General features: G+C 40.7%; 1 protein-coding gene across 11 annotated transcripts in view; it reads right to left on the bottom strand.

The window, feature by feature from the left end:
• Positions 1 to 14,519, bottom strand: part of APC (APC regulator of WNT signaling pathway) — a 108,729-nt gene that overhangs the window by 77,026 nt on the left and 17,184 nt on the right. Inside the window, exons 1-2 of one of the 11 annotated variants that reach the window (XM_082074397.1) lie at positions 5,104 to 5,144; positions 3,024 to 3,172 (exon numbers count right to left, since the gene is read on the bottom strand). The exons of 9 other annotated variants lie outside the window; for them this stretch is intronic. The gene's annotated coding sequence lies outside the window, so the exon portion shown is untranslated. Of the gene's footprint in view, positions 1 to 3,023; positions 3,173 to 5,103; positions 5,145 to 9,382; positions 9,633 to 14,519 lie in introns of those variants that run through there. One more of the 11 variants, XM_082074396.1, reaches the window with a different exon arrangement.

Below are 14,519 nucleotides of genomic sequence, written 5' to 3'. Positions count from 1 at the left end.
CCGTTTCCATTCTTATTAATAAAACCAACAGCTGTAGTTCACATTTCCTTCCAGAACATACACTGCAGGGACAATTCTGCACAAGCCCAAGGAAAGGTAGACAGAAGTGGAAACACTTTTTTAGTAGTTGTTATACATTAGTATTGTACTATAATATTGATAGAAACTGTTGGTTTTGACTGAATTATATCACACATTTATTCATGTACATCTTATTTACAGAAACCGCTGTATTTGACATGCATTTTTTTTCTAGCTAGAATATATTTTTCTCCAATTATTTTAACTGATGATTAAAATGAAGAAATGGGTAATGATAAAAATTACCAAGTTTTTCTCTTTTCTGTCCGCGCTACAGAATTCTCACGACTTCGGAAGTTAAAACAACCAGCCACATTAACAAGACACATACATAAAATGAAGAAAATGGGGAAAACTAAATGAGGGGACGAGGCAGCATAGAAAGAGAGCAATTGCAATAGCTCTAATATTTTAAATGTTCTTATGGTAAATGAATAAGGACCCAGTTCCTGAAGGGGAAGCTTGGTTTGTCTTCTCCCTCTCCTGATCTAAGTTCCTAAGCTTCATTTTGCGTATTTTATTTTTGTAACATGGAAGTAGGACACCGCCACTAAGAGACAAAATTCTGCCTCAGACTAGTGTCTCTTCCTGATTTATTCTAATGTCTAATCTTATTCTGGGAGCTTTCAGATAAAAAAAAGAAAAAAAAAGCTGATTACCATAACTAATCCAAAACATCTTCACTTTTTAGTTGAATAGATGCCCAAATGGGCAATAACCAACACTCGCACAGGCAGAAACTTGCTCCTGCCAGTCTGGCATCTATTGGGAGTCACGCTGCCTGGCTGCAGCTCCGCGTGCCGGGAAGGCACCTGCACCAGTAGCAGCCACAGCCATGCCGGCAGCTGCTCCCTGCTACCAGCACACCCACACCCACACCCTGGGGTACAGCACCAATTTTAAAGCGAAACTCCCGAGGTGGAATAATAATAATTAAAAAAAAGCATACATAAAATCTTTCGGTATCATGGCGAGGCTTGGGCAAACCATGTTTGCATCTACACTGAAAACTGAACAGAAAGCAGCCAGTCTCACATTGGCAATAGGCTGTGGCCACCTACACCACCTGCCACCGCACTGGCTGAGGCACCTGGACTTGTTGGGGGCACACAGATGCATCCCTACCTCCCTGGCCCTCGAAGATAATTCTCCTTTTTCCTGCCTATAAAGGAAGGAATACCACGTATTTGAGGAGAACAGTAAACTACTTTTTAGAATTAACAGATCTCACCTACCCCAACTGCATCAAAGTGTTTTATGCCACGTGTAAAATGAACCACAGTTAAAACAGAGACAAACAGAAAAACTGTACATGAGTAACAGAGTAGCTCAAAGACAAAATTACACTGGACAGCGCTGAAAGTCAAATTGTTGGGCTGGAGAGAGACTTAGTAAAGTTCCCCCAAAACTAGTCTGTGACAGGTATTTTTAAATGTTTCATTATTGACCTTAGCAGAAGAAGTGGCATAAAAACTTGCTCGCATAAATTCAAGAGGCTTCACAAGGTCAGAGGACTACATGTAATACAAAAGGCATTTCATGAAATGAGAAATGAAGTAGTAGAAACAGGGCAGAATTAAACAGTGTAACAATGCACGGTCACTCCTGTAGGAATCTTGTCACCTGAAAGCAGTGGGTGGGGAGGAGCAGTTTGAGCCTCTCAGCAGCCAGATTGCAGAGCACCTGGGCACTGCCTACATGAGACTGGCACACGGAAAGCTAACATGATCTCCGGAGTTATCAAGTCATTTTACAAAGGCATGGGTAAGAAAAGCAAATTTAAGTAAGTGAAGATAAAGATGCTAAGCAATCAGGGGAGCAGAAGGTCTCTCGTATGAGACGAGACTTGAGGAGCAAGGCTTTGCTGCCCCAGCAAAACAAAGGCTGAAATGATACAGCTGCACTTTGTTATTACAGAGGGGAAAAACACTCGAGAGGGAGAAAAACATTTATGTTAAAACACAATACTGACACAGAACAAATGGGTATAAATCCATCATTTTTCAATGCAGGCTGGCAACATCCTTGTCTAGCTCACTGCACAGGAAGGAATTGGACTTAACAGTTCAGAAATCCCATCTTGTATTCCTAACCTTCAATATAGAATACTGTACTCATTTCCGTATCTTCAAGCTATTTGTACCTTTTTCTCCTAAAATAATGACATGTCAAAGCCTTTCACAAAATACACCATTATTTAATTTTAAAATGGAGGAAATGGACACAGGTAATGCACGACCACAAAGCAGCTTAGGCTTCCTGTTGCTGAACACCGCAACAGCTCTCAGGCACTTAGTTCGTAGAGTGAAATCACAAGGCTCCATTACACACAAGCTGTTCCACATATATTGAGCTAACACCCTCAAAAATCTGCCTCTCTTCTAGAAATAGGTTTTTATGAATTGCCTCAAACTAGGCAAATCACATCAGAGTTCAGGTCCCAAAACTAATCCTTGGATTTATCCTCCAAATTATTTGAGTACCAAAAAAAAAAAAAAAAAGGACTTAACTTTTGAACACAGAATTGCTGGCATCACTAGAAATCAACTATATCACTGCAGCCCCTTCTAATTTCTCAGTGGTCAAAACATTTGCCTTGGAGAAAGAATCAAACTCTGGACCCTCTCAGCCAGACAGTGTTCACAGCCACATATCACCTCATTCACAGTAGAAATAACCAACAACCAGTCCAAAGGAAAACAAGGAATAGCTTACATGTGGACCACTAGCCTAAAGCTGTACCACTGCACATAAACACACAAACTTACTCAAGATTATTGGGCAAGAATCAGCTGCGTCAAGAATAAATTACTCTTCCCCCATACAAAACCACTTCAGTGGGGAGCAGAGAGAAAGGAAAGAAAAGAACTCTGGGCTCCACCACTCATTTCACATTTTACCCAGCCCAAGGGAAAATGCACGACACAAGCTGCACAACCCACCTTTGAGAAGTTCACTATTATGCTTCAGTCAAGCTCCCTTTTGCCTTCTAACTGCGCTTCTCCTTTGCAGAGTGGTCATCATCCAAAGCATGGGAGATACCCCTTTCTGTAGATTTACTCCAAGAAATAGTCCTCTTGCAATACAGAAACTTTGAAATATGATTCCTTCATTGTAAGAAGCATCTAAAGTCTAGGCCTCCCACTTCCTGACCCATATTTCTCATCATTAAGAGATGAGAAATTTCCATCTCCTATTAAAGTAAGGTGAAATTATGACAAGAAATTTCATGCTTTACTGAATCAGCAGTTTGCATGAATACACACACAGAACTTCAAGCTGGATATAACTCTCTGACACACTAAAATCAAAATTAATGAGAAGCCCAAATTTATGCAAATGTACTGTTAAGATCTAGATATGCATTCTTCTACATTAAGAAACCTATGCCAGTAACAACTGCCCAGAAATCAGAAACTTAGATGAACCCTTTTTAGTCTTAAATCCCAAGAGACAGGCAAAACCCCCAATACCATCTGAAAACTTATAATGTTTTTAATGATCAGAGCCTTTTTTTCTTTGAAATCAGTAAGCATATATACTCAAAATGCCCTGAAGAGGTTCTACTTAAGGGCCCCAACAATTTGCGATATATTAATTAAATCTCCTTATGAAAATATTTCAGATTCCTGTTACTATTTTTTCATCCATAGAAGCCATAATTGTTATGAGAACATTCTATTTGTATAAAGTAACTTTTGTAGAAAAAATGAATCTTAGTCTTTTCAGAACAGAGGCTAAGAAGAATCTAAGATATAAAACCCTACCATGTGTTTTTTCAACAGTAGTGACAGAGACCTGGCACTATCTTGATGTAAAGCTAAACAGCATTTTGAGATAATTACCACCTATTTGTTTCAACTTCAGAAATCTTCAACCAAATAATTATTCTTTCACTCAGAGTTAACTGCCTGAGGGTGACTTTTTTAAGCTTTTGTTAGCAAATAAGTTGTATGGCTACTTCAGACACCAAAATCAGTGAATAGTAAAACAGGTGTGCAACTCTCTAATAAGCAAACAGAATTTAGCATTCTACTACCACCACCAGTAAACAGATGTGCTCCTGTGCTTTGTGTAATGAAATTTTTTCACAATGTCATTTATCTGCTTACTACAACAACTTGTAATAATTCTATCTAAAGTTCATGAATATCTAGAATATCATATAGTAAGGTTGGAAAGGACGATCAACTCCGATTTCTTTCTACATCCACAAATTTTACCTCAGTATTCAGTGCTAAGCCCAATATCTTGTCCTTATCATTCTGTCAATTTTTGTCATTCATTCCCATGTGACTAATGGGGAATTGTTTATTCAAGGGCATATCACATTGAATAGAGGCGAAAAAACAGTCATAGTGTCATGAGAATTTTTTTTTTCCAATTAGTTTATCTTAAACACATTTTTAACCAGATTTTTTTTTTAAGCACTAGGTCTAGGGCTTCCAACTTGGAAGCAGCCAGTGTTAACACTGTGAGAGTTGCAGCCGTGCCTGTCCCCAGCTGTCTGCCCTAACCATCTCCTCAAGGTTTCCAGCCAGGGCAGAGACAAGGGCTCAGCTGCTCAAGTGGCAGCTGCCTAAACCAATGTAGATTACTGCCTAACTACCAAGGTAATCTGAAATAGGTCCCAGTTTAATTTACTATGCTGGGCCATCAACCACAATGGCTCAGCAGCTGTTACGTGGCTATTTCCAAAAGAGGAGCAAGGCTGCCAGGCAGGGGGAAAAAATCCAGCACAGCTGTTCTAAGGTAAGCCAGCTCCACTTACTAACTTCAGCCTTAAATGGACCACTTTCATATAGTTACCTCAAAAATGGCACTTCTTATTTGAACATATCAAACCATGCCAATTTGCATTAATTCAATCTCTCTGTTGACTGAATCCTGTATCGGATTTTCCATTATTTTGTTTGAAGCTTGTCTTCAGGTTAAATGACTTATATGTAAATATCCTTCTGTTCGTCCTTTTTCAACTTTGGCAAAATATCAACACTCTAAGTGCTGTATTTAAGAACTTACCAAAATAAGCATCAGTAGACCAGGGACTGTCTTATCCATTTCGGTTTGGGGCAAACTTTCCAGGCTTGCTGACTTAAAAACGTTTACCCTTCACAGGCATTGTTCTCTCTTCCTACCCATTGAAAAATACTCCATTGGACTCAGATCGTAAAATCCCATTATCTTGGTTCTTTCTAGACAGAGCAGAAAAATTGTATTTCTGCCTTCTCCAGCACCACACTGAACAACCAAGCTATTTCCACCTCATGTTAAGCCTATATTTGATTAAAATGTCTTTTGGTGCCAGCATATTTAATCCTTCTACCCATACCTGCATTTAAGAACAAAGGCCAAAACTTCTAGGCAATAGGAGTTAGAAGGGAGGCTATTTTGTTTGGTTTTTCCTCATCTGGGCCACATGGGCAAATATAACACGGAGTTTGAAAGTGCTGTAAGGCTTTGGGTGTGGTTAAAGAGAATTAAGAAAATATTCTGCACAGAATGAGAATTGCCCGTGAGTTGAACAGCAGATTTAGTATCTTCTACTCATGTTCTCATTTGTTCTATATTAGCATGCTCAGGTCATCGGAGAGATGCAGGAAGAAGAACAGCAATCACAGAAAACTGTTCCGCATCAGCTTGTTTCAGCAACAAGGCCTTTGATATCTGAAAGTGAATTCCAAGTTATGTAACACTACTCCTTTTAATAAATTTGAAAAAGCTTATACTAAATTACACCAAATAATAATCTCTAGATTAGAACCCTCCAAATTCCTGGGTTTTCAGACGCATAGAAAAAACAAGGACCAAACAAAAAGCCATTATTATTATCAGTTATCCTAACACAATGTGTGAAAGGGTTAGTCCCTTCAACAGGAAGCCAACATAATTTTCTCTAAACCTCAGCCACACTGAGAGGATTTTCTTCTCAGTTTTTCTATCAATTTCTTCATGAAAGTTATCTCTGTTGACAGCAGACTAAAACACTGAAGTGTTACTATATGTGACATTCCTAAACTCTTTTGACTGGGGGGTAGGGTAGAGAGGTTATTTTGTTCTGTTGTTCCATTAATGATCTCATAACTTGGCAAGAACTTTCAAGCCATTGTTATATTTTGGGATACTTCCTTAAGTTCAATACTTGACCTGTAGTCACCAACCATAAGCAGAAGCATCATCTGTTCTTCCTAACCAAAACATAACTTGGCTGATTTGGGTTCAAAATAATAAGTGATAAGAGGGAAAGAGAAGATGATGGTCTGAACTCTTGGCTTATGTTCCTTATTTCAGGTCAAGTATGATGGCGGTCAAGTGCGTGACAAATAGAAATGACCTCATGTTTAGAATGTTACTAGAGTGGCAACAATCCCCCCAAAATTCCTGTTAATATAAAAAAGAGTGAAGTCAAGAAATCACACATTTCAGGCTATCAGCAGTCAAGTTCAGTTTTTATCACACTGCCAAGAAAAAAAGCACCAATTCTTCCTTTATAATTCTGCATTGGGAAGTTCCTTAGCTGGTTAGTCATGATGCATTCCGAATATGACTGTGAAAACACAAAACATGATTTGCATTTAAATACTATATTGAACACAAAGCAGTCCAGACATCATCTGAATCATAACTTATACTGGACCACTGATGATTCACAAGCTTGAACACTCATGCCTCATGATGATCACCTCTGCTATTCATGGCCAACTGTGTATCCCTCACTGCATATGACTTGCTCCTCCTCACTCACAATATTTTAGGGCTTCAATTCCAGAAAGTTTAAGCTATTAAGAAGCCTGAGACAGGTCCTTATTTTCCAATTTTAACTGAAAACACAAATTAAACATAAAACTACTAATATGAGAAAAAACAGCTTTAATTTAAAAAAATTATACATATATAAAGCAATATTTCCCCTGTATTGGGTCACCTATTGGGGTCATCTTCAGGGGTCCCTTCAGCACTTCAGGGAACAAAAAAAACATTTGACTTGTAGGAAATGTACCAGCATCTGTTCACAAAGGTCCTGCAAGAATTCTGGAAAACCACCAGTGGAGACTTGGTCTTCACTAACAATAACTTACTGTCAAAACATATCATGACTAGTACAGCCAATTTAAAATAGAATTGTATTGATGAAAATAAAATTAATCCTGTTTCATCAAGATAAACATTTTACCCACTGAATTAAGACAGATACTGAAATCCTACATAATTCAAAGACCAAAGAAAACTATTTTAACCTTATGTATTTCCAACATGTGCTGTATTACTCCATGCTGAGTATGGAGTGTACTATGACATTGGTACTCCATGCTGAGTACCAATAGCGTACTATGAAAACACATACTTAAACATTTATCATAACTGAATATTCTGTACAAATACTTTGGGAAGTATCATGATGGCATTTGAGGGATGATGTTTAGGAAAGTCTGCACTCATAAATAACTTAAAGTATATTAAAAGTGATCTTTTATTCAAGCTGCCATTTTTAAGACTGTGACTACAGTTTCTTACAGGAACTACTCTGCTTACTGCACAATACTGTTTCTTGTTAAACATGAAGAACCATCACCATAATAATTATCATAATCCCTACTGTGATTTTGTCACCCTCTTTTCTTTCCAAAAAAAGCAGTGAAAACACCTCTGCAACACTCAAAACATTACAGTAGAAACATCTAGTATCACCAATTTACCTTTTGAAACCAATTACTCCAAATGGGGAGTCCTCAACTGATGTTTCACAATTTAACATCACACAAAGCCTCTCTTACCAATAAGACACAAAATCTATGACCCTAAAAATAATGGAATATACAAAAAATATTTTGAGGGGATGTCTGCAATAAAGCAGAAATTTAAATTCAGCAAGTTAGATTTGTCTTCTATTTTGTGCATCACTGTATTTAATAGAACTGAGAAGCAGGAAAAGATATTTTACCAGTTACTTTGAGTTTTCTTAAAAGTACAGAAGAGTCTGGTTCCAAGCAAGTACTTTCAGTACATATGTTTACGTGTATTTTCAAAGAACCATAATCTTGACAGAATAGTATATAAATTTATTGACTGTATTAGAAGTAACAGAAAAATTAACTAAATCATAAAAAGAGGGCAGAAGGAACATCAACGAGCACTTTCAACAGAACAAACAGCAGAGGAGGGTAGTATTTAAAAACTGAAATTGATCTATATTGATCTATTCATGCATGCACAGTAATTTACTGAGAACACTTCAATACAAAATAAGAAGCACAATGTTTCTCACTATGCCTTTAAAAGGCATCTTTCAGTGTATGACTATCCAAATCAAATCAAAACCAGGTTCCACTGATCCCTCAAAGAAAATCCTATCAAATGAAAAATGCTCCTTATAGCTCATACCACGGGTCCTCCATGTAAGTCAACAGGAAGAATTTTAAATCGTGACCCAAACAACAAATAGGATGAAATAATTTGGCAGTATATACATCTTCCAAAAGCCACCACAGATTTTTGCTAAAGCAAGGAGCATTCTGCTGGCGGTGACCTAACTGCTAGAATAAAAGCTGCATATCTGACAAAGGGAAAGAAAGGATCCACTGCTTCATACATAATTTATTAAGATTTCCCACAGCATTCACGTTAAGTCGCGGACCCAAGCATTTCTTTGTGATGTTAAATAAATTTGTAAGAAGTCAGCGGATCCCAGGGCGAGCCGGCCGCACGGCGCAGCGCTCACCCCAGAGCGCTCTCCGTCAGGCGCGCTCGGCTCGGCACGGCTCGCTCTTCCCGGCGACGCGCTGCGGCAGCGGACGTACCGCCGCCCTCCATCACCAACAAAGCCGGGCTGAAGCCACCCGCGGGCAGCGCCTCGCCGCCCCGCAAGGGGCACCTCCACACGCCGGGCAAGGGCTGCCCGCCCGCCCGCCTCCTCTCCGCCTCCTCTGGCCGCAGAGCCCGCGCTACGGGGCGCACGGCCGCGCCAGGGCTCCGCGGCGGCTTTGTGCTTCTCGCCGGCGGCGCGGGGGGGGGGGGGGCGTCGGTACCGCCCGCGGCGGTTCCCCGCCGTGCCTGGTGGCCCGTCTCCGCGGGCGCGGGGTTTTCCTCCCCTCCGCAACGACAGCCCTTTCTCGCAGGCTAGGGGTTTTTTTTTTGGTTTTTTTTTTTTTTTTAGCCACAAAAGCCGCTTTCTTCTCCCTTCCCGGCGGCGGCGGCGCCGCCGCCTCCTTGTCACAGGCGCAGAGAGCCGCCCCGCCCCACCTCACCTCGCCCGCGCCGCCGCCCGGGTGCGGTGGCCCCGGGGAGCCGCCGCCGCACTCACCCCATGGCCGCGACAGCTGCGCCTCCATCCCGCCGCCAGCGCCCGGCCCGTCCGGCCCCGCCCGCGCCCACCGGCTGCGCCAGCGCCGCGGCCAATACTGCCCCGCTGGTCACGTGCAGCCCGGCGCGGCGGCGCAGCCAATGGGGCGGCGCGCCCCTGTGGATGCGCCCGCCCCCTCCGCGGGGAACAGCGGCGCCCCCGCCCCGCGCCCCCGCGGCAGGAGGAGCCGCGCCGGCGGCCAGGCCCCGAACTGCGGCTCTCGGCACCGGCAGCGGCACGGCCCGGGGCGGGGCTGCCGGCAGCGGCGGGGCGCTGTCAATGCGACGGGCTGCCCCGCGCCCCACTGCCGCCCGGAGAGGCCGAGCGCCCTCCCGCAGCCAGATGCGAAAGGCGGGGCCCGGGGCCGGGAACCCAGGCATGCCTCCGCCAGGAAGTTAACGGACGGGGGCAAGGCGAGCCCGGCGCAGCCCCGTGGGAGGACGCCGTCCTCCCCGCAGGACAGTGCGGTGGGCGGTCCCCAGCCGCCGCAACCCGCTGAAGGCCTGAGCCGCCTGGAACCCGTTACCACCTACTGCGCACACACGACGTAAAATATAGAATATTATTCGTGCTAATTCACAGAGAAGGCAGGCAGGACCTTCTTTTCCACACGGAAGCAGCCCCAGCTCTATATTCCACCACCAGTACTCTGCATAGCCACGGGCACGAGAATTAACACACTCTGCAGAAATTAGCTCACGAGCATCTGCATTACTTCAGCCATGAATATTATAATTCTCCTTTCAACAAAAGCACACAAGGACGAAATACTGTACAGGAGTACAATCTTTGGCATTTCTATAAAGGAAAATACTTTTATACAAAAAAAAAAGAAACGAGGTTCTTCTGTAATTAAAGCTAATAACAGTTCATCTAGCTTTTAAAGAAATCCACAGAGCCACTACATATTTAAAAGGCAACCATAAGCGTATTCTTCAAGGGTATCTCAGGCTTATTTGCGGTTCAGTAAAACACTGTTTTCATGTGCTTTTTAGATATAAAGTTGTCACTACTAGGTGCTAATTTTATGACAAATCAAATATGTATACACTTAAGCTATACTAAATTAGAACAAGTATCAGTTTAGTGATGGGTTGGAAAAAAATCCAGAAGACACATGAATAAACAAATCAATTCATGAAATGATGTATTTTAGAATCTCCTTCCAGAACTGATCTCTCCCCAAGCATAAGGAAGCAAAAAGGTATACACAAAGAAAACTTACCCCCCCCGCCCAGAAACACACTACTGAATACAAGAGGCAGCAGAAATGAAGCCATATTTCAGCTGTTTGAGTCCAGAAACACACTACTGAATACAAGAGGCAGCAGAAATGAAGCCATATTTCAGCTGTTTGAGTTTGTAGTTTGTATTTCCAGTTCAATAAAATGTCATAAAGACAAAAGGTACTACAGAGATGAAATTTGAAAAAATCCAGCTGTAATATAAAAGGCAGATTTGTAGAAACAGCACAATATTAAGTCTTTTTAATCCTCAAGTGGTAGTCAAGAATAAATCTACAGGCAGTGCAATCCATCTCAACAGAGTAGTGCACGAAAGAAGACATCTGAACAAGCGCAAGTTTCTCAGCTAGAGCAAATGAATGCCCTTCCCTGTGGCACTTCACATAAATTATGGAGTTACACACTTACACAAGTGGACATAAGGACAAATAGCTCATTAAAAACACATATCCTTATATGCCCCAGGAAATTTCATTCTTCCTCTAATAATTTGTTCGATTTGTATGAGACAAGCAGCTCATGATACCTCATGGTTGGGACCAGGCACAACTGAAGGCATCACAGGCCTGTGCATGCTTGTGAGCAACTGCACAACAGATATTTAAATGCTGCTAGTTTAACTTCAGCTGTTTTCCCATAGTTCTTTTTTTCCAGTCAGAGAAGGCAATACTCTGCTCTCAGGAAAGATGCTCGTTACCAGATAACCTTTTGTTAAACGTCTTTGTGTTTAAGGAGATGTGCAACATGATGTCATCTGCTACCTTCAGCACAGCATCACACAAAATCCTCTTTGACTTCATCAGTATGACTACTTATAGAGGTTCCATCACTTAAGGTGTTACAGTAAACCACTTTAAACAAAATTTAAGTGTGCCAGTATTCAAAGGTCAGGCTATATGATTTTTTTTTTTTTTTTTTTTTTGCTACAAAGCTCCTATTAATTACAGCAATAGTTGACAACTCTCTGTTCTTCAATCCACTCAATTTCATTTTACAGACACCAAGTTCATACTCCCTCAGCTGTAACAAATTATCACATTACTGTTGAGAGACTTAAAGTGTAGAACCTATGCAGGCATTACATCTAAAGCGATCTTACTGATACATTACTGATATAAGCCACTGTTCCTCCCTTCAGAAAAGAAAGCCAAAATGCTCCCAGCTGTTACTGTACAGCTCTCTCCATCCTAAAATTATTTACATTAGCAGAAGTGCATACTGAAATAAGTATAGACATAGCTCGTTATCAGTTGGCAACGTGTTGCAATATGAGTTGAAGCTTATATACCAATCAGGTTGGTTCAGTGATGGCTTTAGATCATGTTCAGAAGTTGCGAGTGCAGCACAGTGTGTAATTACTTTCAATGTGCAAAGACAATACTAGAGAAACAATGCTGAAGAAAATGCTAGAAAACTGAAAATCTATATACTTTAAAGCTAAACTGCAACCTTCTAAGTAAAAAACTAAGCTTGAGAAATACAGTTAATTTCCTAGAACCTAAATGGGAATACCAAAGATCAAAGGCTACATAACATGGTCCATTTGTTTACACACATCATACTGCATTTTCTGCAACTCTGAAAAACTAACTATAGTGTTCACTCTGTGAAAATGCTCTTGTTAGTCCTGGTATTAGTCAGTGCCTTCTGAGCCTGGTAGTTGTAAGCTGCATAAATTTGAGTAAATTCAGTGCTGATGAGCTGTGTTAGATTCACTACTCTGTAGCCTGAAGTCACATATTTATTCACAGAACAAGCAGAGCATAAGCAGCAGTACAAATTCTCCAATGCATTCTGCCAAAATGACAGGTGAGTGTGAGGAAGAAAGCTTTCGCTTCCTTGCTCATAGTAATGCCCATTCTGTTATGATTTAATAAAAATGGTAGCTTATGTTTTCTGTCTGTGTCACATTCACTTGCCTCTGAAGCAAAAATCCAGTATTAAGTGAAATTCAGTTTCATAATCAGCATGTTCTTATTACTAAGATGATCCTTCTCATACTATATCTCCCAGTGGTGTTAAAACATCGATATTTAGCCACACAAGTGAATGGTATTGTGACATACTCTTGTTTTCTTTCAAAACTGCTTTCTGCATGCAGTACTAGATCCTGACAATAGAACTGATACCAATAATACCAATGAAACAGTACTTGAATAAAAAAAGGTCAGGGTCTCAAGAAAAAAATAAAACACAGAAAGGAATTGTACAGAGAAGTGCCTTGTTTAGACTAAGTGTATTTTTGGCTAATTATTTTCTGTTTGGCAGAAGGAACAAGATGGACTTTTCATTCTTTGAAAGATATAATAACTAAGACAGATCTAGCAATACCTGTTCCATATTACGTAACCTCCCCCCCTTTAAAAATCTGTTAAAAGAATGAAATCTCTGCATGTAATCCAACAAATCTCAGGGATGCAAAATTTTAGTATTGAAAAATACCGACTCAGTTTCAGCATTCAAAACACAATTACTTTTATTATCTTGGACAAGATCCCTGCAGCCTACCCAGCACAGCATTCTCAAACAGCCAAATGGGAATTTGGCTCCAGAAAAGGAATTGTTAATCTTTTCACAGAATATTTGATGTAATCCATGTACTAAGTATTTCCCAATGCCTTGTTGCATTTATAAAAATCCTGTTTGAGACCAAATAAAATTGTCATAACCTTTTTCCCCCACCACTAGTAAGTAGTGCTCAATAGAAGCTCTGAGCAGATTAAGATGCCCAAAAATATTTGCTTCATAAAATCAAGACTATTGGAGCAGAAAACGCAAGAGGTTTTCTCGTTTTAGATAACTGGCTCATAAATGGGACAGTTCTCTGTGCTTTCACCTTACCCTTCGCAGTAGTAGCTTTCTCCCTAGAAGCTTTTAACTATTTAATATAGTTTAAGTGATTGGTATTTCATTATTAGTCATTGTACATGCACAGTATGACCTACCTCAGAGACTCTGGGCAGTGAGTGGGTTGGATAATAAGTTAAATTCTCTCTGTTGCCAGGCACTATGGTTGGTATTACTCGCAAATGTGAAATGTAGTATTGCCAACTTAAGGGATCTTACCTTCGGAACTTCACTTATACATTGACTTATATCAGTGGCATAAAGAGATTTTGTTAACAAAAGACTGAAAACATTTCACATCTGTTTTACATAGATGCAAATTTCATCTTAACACAGGACTTAATAAAATATTTTAGCAGCTGCTATAATCATAGATTGTCTCCTGCCTTTCAAATTTATTTTAAAAATTGATGAAGCTGAATATGCTCTCAGTTTTTCATTTCCTTGGAAACTGTCAAGTTGCTTTCACCTTTCTCACTACCACACACAGACTCTGTGTTGTTCCTTCTGAGCCTTGTCCTTACTGTATGACTAGGATCAGTGATAGTTTGTATATACACACATTGGGAACACTCATAACCTGCTCCCGTCAACATTAATATCCGTGTTTTGACCATGAAAAGCTATACTCATACTTTGTCCATCAGGATTCTCTCAGAAATGTCACATATACTTCCCCATACAGATGACCTCCAACTATGAGCACAAGAAAGATAATCAGAAAAAGAGGTTTCCTAAGGATGAAGAAACGAAAGGACCACCTTTCTTACACAGATGCAGAAAGAATGGAGAAAAGAACTGTCACTGTTCCTAATGCATCAACCAGAACACATGAACTCAACCCTTCTGACACTAGTCCTACAAAAATAAACAGGAAGTTTCTGTACTGAGAGTACAGAATCAGAAATCAAATTGTTCTGTGAAGATTTTCTATTATGTTGATGTGCTAAAATAAATTGCATTCTACTTGCCCTCAAAGCCCCCCTCCCCCAAAGACTGTGCCGTAA

Source organism: Streptopelia decaocto, assembly GCF_964273445.1.
Source record: "Streptopelia decaocto genome assembly, chromosome: Z".
In the NCBI taxonomy this organism is placed as follows: Eukaryota; Metazoa; Chordata; class Aves; order Columbiformes; family Columbidae; genus Streptopelia; species Streptopelia decaocto.
Note: the sequence above shows the minus strand (reverse complement) of the source record. Positions and strands in the feature narration are given on the sequence as shown.